The sequence below is a fragment of the Amblyomma americanum genome, chromosome 1 (genome assembly GCF_052857255.1).
Source record: "Amblyomma americanum isolate KBUSLIRL-KWMA chromosome 1, ASM5285725v1, whole genome shotgun sequence".
Classification (NCBI taxonomy): domain Eukaryota; kingdom Metazoa; phylum Arthropoda; class Arachnida; order Ixodida; family Ixodidae; genus Amblyomma; species Amblyomma americanum.
The window spans coordinates 64,493,097-64,502,090 of NC_135497.1; the positions used below are offsets into that span (position 1 = coordinate 64,493,097).

The following is an 8,994-nucleotide window of genomic DNA, read 5'->3' on the forward strand; positions in this document are numbered from 1 at the left end:
AGTATTTACATTAAATTTTTTGAGCAATTTAAAAATAATTTTATAACGGCTCATCAAATGTCACTGTTTTATGTGCAGAACATTATTTTCTGATATATATTTTTCTTAAAACCTGCAAAGCTAAGAAAATATGGCAGAAGGCTAGTTCAACATTCATTGTTCTTGCAGGGTGAAGTCATTCTTGTAATTCTTTTTGTTTTGCAAAGCTCAAATTTTCGTTTTGAATTTTTGAGATTCAGTGTTTGTTGACATATTAAAGTGAGAAGAAAATTTCATACAAGTAGTTTAAAATTCATAAATTTGAAAAAACGGTTGTCTAGACCTGCGCTGCGGTCCTAGGAGTGCAACGAAACAAGTGGTCCAGAAGGCATAAAACTGTTGGGAACAAGTATGCTCCGTAAGGCATGTATCTAGGCAGAAAACCTTAACAGAGAAAATTGCCCGTTTCTTGAATGTTTCGTCACTATTCACAGCTGCCGAGGTTCATGAAACAATTTTTTTTACAGTACTTCCCAGTCGATTTCAAGAATTAAATTTGGGGACAGCAGAGTCATTCCATGCGAAAGGAGATGCACCAAATTCTTGGTATTGTAGATTTCGCTGAGAAAATTCATGGACGACCAGTCCCAACAGAAGTGTAGACACCTTCTTTCAAAGAAAAAAAAATTTTTCTCCATATATCATGCTCCAACGTGTAAGACATCACCTTCATCTGGGCATTTTGCAAGAATTATTGTTCAGGAACCGGTCCTTGTCGGCAAAGTTTATCTCCGCATGTAGTCTGGTATTGAGATGCCCTGTCATGCCTCAAAAAATAAACTGGATGATGCCATTTTGGTTTAAAATGGAAGTGCTTAACAGGAGAAAAATTTGAAGATTTCCGCATTTTTAAAACTAAACTTGGAGTCTAAATTTAACAAAACTTTTTTGGAGTTTTGCCTGAAACCTTGATCTAGCATTGTTTGAATTAAACTTGAACCTTGCGTTGTTCTGTAATTTAAGAAAAAGTGCATAGATTTCTGCGGAAACGGCCACATTGAGGACCAGAAAACGCTATGTGGGCAACGGTGCTGGACAAAAAAATTAGCCAAATGGTCAACCCATTTAGTTTCGCATATTAAAAAAACTAGAAAAATATTTTTTGTTGCCGACAAATAAATTTTTATAAAGGAGTTCCAGCGATGTGGTGCCAGCACCTGTTACGGTCCGTCCGGTAAAACCCTGCTTTTATTTCCGGCCTTGCTAAACTCTAGCAATTGCCATTAGCATTGGACGTATTGTGAGAAGATTGTGCAATGGAGCCATTTCAGTGTTTTCATTTATTCTTAAAGAATATGTTTGGGCAGAATACTCATGGTATACAGGGTGTGCCATGTTATTCCCTATAGATATGACCTAAACGCAGGATTTAAAAAGCCAATCTGAAAGTGTTATATGGATAAGCATTTATTATTTACATTGCACTTGACTGAGGCATCAGCCTCGCCGATTATTCAACTTCCAAAGCTGTGGTGTACAGCAAATGCAATGTTTAATCAACCATTTGCATTGAATTAAATCGGACACCTTGTATATGCACAAAATATGAAGGGGAGACTGCATACTACAGCAAAAAAAAGGGTTATAACATCATGTGGCCTGAAATACAAACAGCTGGGGATAAGAGTTAATGGAGAATACCTAAATAATCTGTGATTTGCTGATGACATTGCCTTGCTGAGTCACTCACGAGATGAATTGCAAAGCATGATCAATGATTTAAACAGGCAGAGCAAAACGGTGGGTCTAAAAATTAACACGCAGAAAACCAAAGTAATGTTCAATAGCCTAGCAAGGGAACAGCAGTTCACAACTGGAAGCGAGATGCTGGAAGTGGTAAGGGAATATGTCTACTTAGGGCAGGCAGAAACTGTTGACCTGGATCTTGAGAGGGATATAACTAGAAGGATAAGAAGGGTGGAGCGCATATGGGAGGTTCTCTCAGATCATGAATAGCAGTTTACCAATATCCCTCAACAGAAAAGTGTACAACAGCTGTATCTTGCCGGTGCTCGCCTACAGGGCAGAAACGCGGAGGCTAACGAAAAGGGTTCAGCTTAAGTTAAGGACCACGCAGCGAGCCATGGAAAGAAAAATGTTAAGTGTAACATTATGAGACCGGAAGCGGGCAGAGTGGGCGAGGGAACAAACACGGGTTAATGACATCCTAGTCGAAATCAAGAGGAAGAAATGGGCTTGGGCAGGGCATGTAATGCGAAGGCAAGATAACCGTTGGTCCTTAAGGGTAACGGAGTGGATTCCAAGAGAAGGCAAGCGTAGCAGGGGACGGCAGAAAGTTAGGTGGGCGGATGAGATTAGGATGTTTACGGGGATACGGTGGCTGCAGCTGGCAAAGGACAGGGTTAATGGGAGAGACATGGGAGAGGCCTTTGCCCTGCAGTTGGCGCAGTCATGCTGATGATGATAATGATGAAGATAGCGTGCTCATATATTTTTGTCGGCATTCTTGGTGATATGAAAGCCCCAGTTTTACCTCTTGCCTTTGCAAAGAACACTGTAACACTGTGTTTTCAAGGGCAGGGCAGCAGCCATGTTTCTTGCATTTGCTACAGTGCATTGCCAAATGGGCATACTCCCACACGGTAGGCGAATCTCTGCCTGTATTCCAATTTGTGTCCCTTTTGAAAACATCCCTTTCAGCGAAACCTAATTGGCCAAAATGCCAGAAGCAGATGTGCATCTACTTCCGCCATTTGGGGCAGTCAGGTGTCACCGAATGAAATTTTGAAAAAAGACAATGCGCAAAACTAACAACACAGGAGAAAGACAGACGAAACAAGTGCAACTCTGCAACTGTGTATTCACTTGAAAGCGAGTGAATAGATCAGCAAAAAGGCAAGACCAGGCTTCAACAAGCTGGCTATCCTACTCTGCTCAGTTGCCAAAGTGTTACTGAAAAAGGTTAAAAAAAGAAAAGTGTAATAACTGTGCAAAAAACAATGTTGCCAAACAGAAAACTAAACCTGTGATAATTCCTTATATTCATAAGATGGCACACAATCTGAAACATGTTGAGGCAAAGTTTAAAGTTCGTGTAGTTTTTCCACCCCCAAGAAGCTGTTCTCCTTGTGTGGCAAAATGGATTCAAACAAACCGAAACAAGCAGAATGCCAGAAAAAGCATGTGACGCCGTTTGTGAAATGTGCAGTGGGCGTAGTTTATCAGATCCCATTGACGTGTGGGAAATCTTACATTGACCAAACGGGCTGATGTTTTAATGATAGCCTTGCTGACCATAATCACGCATTAAAGAACGGCACGGGTTCTTTCTTACCACATTACTGTAAATCCTGCAGTGAAAAAGAAGAAAAAATGCCAGGCAAAGCTGAAGAAAACAAAAATCTTAAGCAGGGGCAAAGATACTACAGCCCGTGAACTTATAGAGGCGTTCCACATCAACAAAGGCGAAGAAAAGAAAGTGTGTTTTTAGATATGTGCTGAGACACATTTTTTTCTATAGCCATTTGTTACCTTTTTGTTTCTACTTGTGCGCATGTGTGGGTCCCTCTCTGCTCTTGCCTTTTTGTCTATATATTCACTTGCTTCAATAGGTGAATAAACAGTTGCACTTGTTTCGTCTGTCTTCCCCCAGCATTGTCTGTTTTGCACGTCTGTTTTCAAGACCATGCACCAACTTAGCCCCACAGAGAGTATTACCAAATGGGATGTTTTTGAATGAGCCGCAAGTTGGAATAAAGGGCCTTGTTGATGGCCCTGAGGCGCATTGTGTTTGCTTATGTCTTTTTTTGTGAACTCTTTCAGCTCTTAATCTTTTGCTCAACCTTGGGTACACTTTGGCAAGCTTATGAGAGGAGGTCTAAAATTTGTGGCCGTTAGTTGATGGAACGAAAGACAAAGGTTGTACCAAAAGAGTCTATTCATTCAAACATCTCTCAACATATTTGCCATTGATGTCAGTGTGTTTCTTGTGACAGATTTATTTTTCCTAATATGCTTTGAGATTACTCCTTTGTAGCTTTTGCACTTCACTGTTCCGAGTGGCAGTGGTCTCATTTCTGGAAATAAACAGTGGTCCTAGATGAATCTTCATTCACAAAATGCTGTTGGAATTCAACAAATCAATAGGGGGGCCTGAGCCCATAGTGAAAATGGTACAGTATCCTTGTTCATTTTTGTTCTTTCAAGAATGCCGCCGTTGTCTTTGCACCATCTCCACATTTTTCTCATATTTATAGTCAGTATGTGTATTTGGAAAAGCACCATGAAGCAGTTATGCCTCTAGAACGACATAGGAATGCCACTCTAAGCTTGACAAGACAGAACATTCATGCAGCAAAATGTATTGCCAAAGTCCACAAAAATTTGGAGCTCCTCGCATAAATGGCACCAAAAACATAGGCTTACTCGTTACCTGCCTGCAGCTTTCTTGACGTGAGAAACATAATGCAGGTAAGGCATGGAACACACTCGCTTCCTCTCTTCATTGCTCTTCAAATGCTGTGTGTGTGTGTAGTTCTCATTTCTCCTCCTTCCTTTCTTGCTTTTTCAGTTTTTTTTTTCACAGGGCTATACCCACCAACCAAATCTTTGCTTGCATGTTTTCTTGTTTGAAACGATGCATTAGACATTAGTATATATGGATCACCCCATACACATCAGAGTCACTAAATAATTTACAATCGAATTTCCTATTGATGCTGTTTTGATTCCAGCGGCTAGGAGGTGGTTGTGATATCAAGGGTTGGTGTACGCCACATGCGGCATAAAAAAACTGCAATATAACTGCTCCTTCTTTGTTTTCATTAACTGCAATGCTAAAACAAGGCTGTCTCAAGAGCTAGAATGACTACAAATGAAGAAGCAGTGACCTATACTGACCTTTGATGTCATAGCCATTGTCTGGTTGTCTAAACCGAAACAGCATGAGAAAATAAATTGAATTTTAAATCACATAACAGTCGTAGCTAAATGCCATGCGGTGATCCATGCATTCTAATATCTTATGCTTCATTACAGAGAAGACAAGATGTAACTAAAATCGGGTGTCATTTTCAAAAGTGAGTAACAGTATGATATTCACTGTGGTCTCCCTTTATTATTGTTTAACCATGTTCACAATACATCAACCTTTTCATGCAGTGCAGATGATAGTAACTGCATGAAGCTTATCTTCAGCACCCCTCATAGCTAAAGTCGCTTTGGGATGTTAAACCCCACAAATCAAGCAAAACTTAAAAGAACACTGAGGATAAATTAAAGTTGACCTGCTTTTCGATAGACTATGATATTCTAATGTCAAAGGAACTGCTGTCACCAAAAACTGAGCTTTAATAAGATGGAAAACACCAAAAGGTGAACTACAGGTGTTGTCATCACCAGCTGATTTTGCAAGTAAACTGTGTGCGTAGGCACCAAATTTTGGGCATGGATTGCAAAGGCTATGTTACACTGCCATTCACTTCAAAATGGTGGTAACCCGACCTCCGACCTTCTCGGTTCGGATATCATGAGTTTGACTCATGGAGCAGGGAAACTTTTAAATTCAAATTTCTCAGCCATAATTAGCATTTGCTGGAGAAACTTCAGCACATCCAAAAAAAGCCAGAAAATGCCAGGAGGTTCTAAAACATTTGCATGATTGAACAAGACGAAAATAGCCCAAGTTGTGGCAAACTTCTAAGCAAAAACAGCATTACCTAGAATATTTACCAGTACCATTTACAGTACCTTCTTCTTCACAACTTCCTCAGTTCCCCTCTAAGAAGAAAGTCCACAGGGTAAACTTCTGTGGTCGTGGAAGAAGGGCGCAGCCATTGAAAGACCCCACTTCTCGCAAGAATTTCTGGACTGCTTCAGAAAAGTGAAAAACACATTTTCAGACGAGAGCATTGGATCAAATGGGCATTACCTTGAAGGAGATTAAATATGGGGCACCGGAAAATAATTACACAATTTTTTGATAAAAAATCTCCCCTCATAAAACAAGATGTTTGGCTAATTTCAGCCATACATTTATTCACAGTATGAATGACGATTTTGAGACATAGGTGAGAGGATGCACAACAAAGGATGCATTAAAAAAAACGGTTACCTCCACATGATGTGGCCCACAAAATCGTAATTTGCGGATACTTTGAATTAAGCTTGCCCAAGCGGCACTCTTTTACGCCATGTATTCTAGCAGTCTCTTAAGCACTAAAAAAAAATGGATACATCCACATGATGTGGCCCACAAAATTATAACTTACACATGCCTTGAATTAAGCTTGTCCAAGCGGCACTCTTTTACGCCATGTATTCATGCATTCTCTTGCGCCCTAAAAAAAAAAAACGGATACATCCACATGATGTGGCCCACAAAATCATAATTTACACATGCCTTGAATTAAGCTTGTCCAAGCGGCACTCTTTTACGCCATGTATTCATGCAGTCTCTTACGCACTAAAAAAAAAGGATACATCCACATGATGTGGCCCACAAAATCATAATTTACACATGCCTTGAATTAACCTTGTCCAAGCGGCACTCTTTTACGCCATGTATTCATGCAGTCTCTTACGCACTAAAAAAAAATACATCCACATGATGTGGCCCACAAAATCATAATTTACACATGCCTTGAATTAACCTTGTCCAAGCGGCACTCTTTTATGCCTTGTATTCATGCAGTCTCTTACGCACTAAAGAAAAAGATACATCCACATGATGTGGCCCACAAAATCATAATTTACACATGCTTTGAATTAAGCTTGTCCAAGCAGCACTCTTTTACGCCATGTATTCATGAAGTCTCTTACGCACTGAAAAAAAAAAAAAACGGATACATCTACATGATGTGGCCCACAAAATCATAATTTACACATGCCTTGAATTAAGCTTGTCCAAGCGGCACTCTTTTACGCCATGTATTCATGCGCTCTCTTGCGCACTAAAAAAAAAAAACGGATACATCCACATGATGTGGCCCACAAGATCATAATTTACACATGCCTTGAATTAAGCTTGTCCAAGCGGCACTCTTTTACGCCATGTATTCATGCAGTCTCTTACGCACTAAGAAAAAAAGGATACATCCACATGATGTGGCCCACAAAATCATAATTTACACATGCCTTGAATTAACCTTGTCCAAGCGGCACTCTTTTACGCCATGTATTTATGCAGTCTCCGTGGTGCAAAATGCTGTTCATTCAGGTGAGTTCCTCAACTATAACAACTGCTATACAATGTTGAGCAAGTGGAAAAATAAATGTGAGGGTAAACTATTACACTTCAAATATAAAAGGAATGTTTTATTTTCCTGCATTTCAGAACTTTTCCGCAATGAAAAGAAAAGGCAACAGCTGCGATGTCCTTGTGACAGCACAGTTGTCCCACATAGATTACTCACCTGCATTAAACTTATCCCATACTACCCATACGGCAGACATCGTTGCTTCACCGCCTCACCGGCGTTCAAATAAATTACCTGCGTTATCGATGAAAACAATGAAAGCGAAGAAAATACCCACCTTGAATTAAGCTTTTGTAAACGGCACTCTGATAGTCACAGCAAGCGGCAGACATCGTTGCTGTCATTGAAAAGCACGAAAACCCAAAGGCGGCAGGGCGCCGCCATTTGCAATTACCGGCGTCGCGTCTATTTTCCACACTTGCCATGGCAACAGCTGCTCCGCGTGCGCGTTGGCGTAGGCAACCATGGCATGTACATAGTTGTCATGGCAAACAGCTGCTCCTCGCGCGCGTTGGCGTGGGCAACATTGAGCTTGTATGCAGCGGCTAGCAAACGGAAACACGGTCTAGTATGCCGTGTTGTATCTGTCACATTATGTTCTGGGTGGACAGTCCAGCCCGGAAACCAATCATGGTGGGGGGAAAGAGGTCCTCCTTGTCTACGTGGGTGTGAAGTCTGTGTAGAATGATGTGCTCCATAGCCTTCCCCAGGCAAGACGTGAGCGAGATGGGCCGGAGATTTCCTAGCTCGAGTCGTTTGCCTGGTTTGGGTATGAAGATTACCTTGGCATGCTTCCAGCAGTCCGGAAGGCGACCTTCATGCCAATTGTGGTTGAAAAGGTCCGGAAGAGCTTCGACTGAATGGTCGTCGAGGTTGCGTAGCATCTTGTTGGTGATGCGGTCGTCGTCGCTGGCGGCCCCGGTGGTGGTTCAGGGCGGCGCGGACTTCCGACGCCATGATGTCTCTTTCCATGTCTGGGTTCTTAGATCCTGTGTATTGCGAGGGGATGGGATGGGTATGTCTGTGGAGATGTTGATGTATTTGTCTTTCAAGGTAACGAGGAGTTCCTCGTTGGTGCCTTGAAACGCGTGTATGGCGCGGTTTAGATTCTTGTGGGATGCAGACTTGGTGTGTATTGGATCAAGCAAGTGCTTGAGCAGAAACCAAGTGTTCTTGCATCCCAACTGCCCGTTGAGGCGGTCGCAAGTCTGGTGCCATTGCTCATGACTGAGTTTGGCAGAGTAGGCTTCGATCTCTCGTTCGAGGCGAGCGAGGCGAAGCTTGAGAGGACGGTTGTGTTTGCGTCTGAGCCAGCGAGCGTGGAGGCTGCGCTGGGCCTCCCACATGCGCATGAGTTTGGCGTCGGGGGTGAGGCCATCCTCCTCTTGGGTGGCCATGCAGGTGGCGTTAGCGGCGTCGCGGAGCAGTCTCTCTATGTGACGAGGTCGTTTATGGGGTCCTGCGGACACTGAGCTCGCACGTACCGGAAAGCGTCCCAGTTGGTGTGTGCGACGGGGGCCCTTGCTGTCTGTGGAAGGTAGTGCTGAGAACATAATGATCGCTACCTATGTTCATACCGAAATTTTCCCAGCGCGCGTCTGGGATATTGCGGGCGAAAGTGAGGTCCGGACAGCTGTCTTGCGTGACGCTGTTGCCGAAACGGGTGGATCGTTCGGGGTCAAGGAGTAGCGTGGGATCCAGAGTCTGGGCTGTCTCCCAAACCTTGGCTCCTTTGCGA

At 42.6% G+C, this 8,994-nt stretch overlaps 1 long non-coding RNA gene across 3 annotated transcripts; it reads right to left on the reverse strand.

The window, feature by feature from the left end:
• Window positions 1-1,343: 1,343 nt before the first annotated feature.
• On the reverse strand, window positions 1,344-7,673 carry LOC144112905 (uncharacterized). 3 transcript variants are annotated; one of them, XR_013310537.1, is made up of 4 exons: window positions 7,534-7,673; window positions 6,270-6,338; window positions 5,749-5,868; window positions 1,344-4,076 (listed from the first exon to the last, which is right to left on the reverse strand). It is a non-coding gene; the product is annotated as an uncharacterized LOC144112905 (long non-coding RNA). The 3 variants fall into 3 exon arrangements; XR_013310536.1 differs by having other exon boundaries at window positions 1,344-5,868; XR_013310538.1 differs by having other exon boundaries at window positions 1,344-5,871.
• Window positions 7,674-8,994: the final 1,321 nt, after the last annotated feature.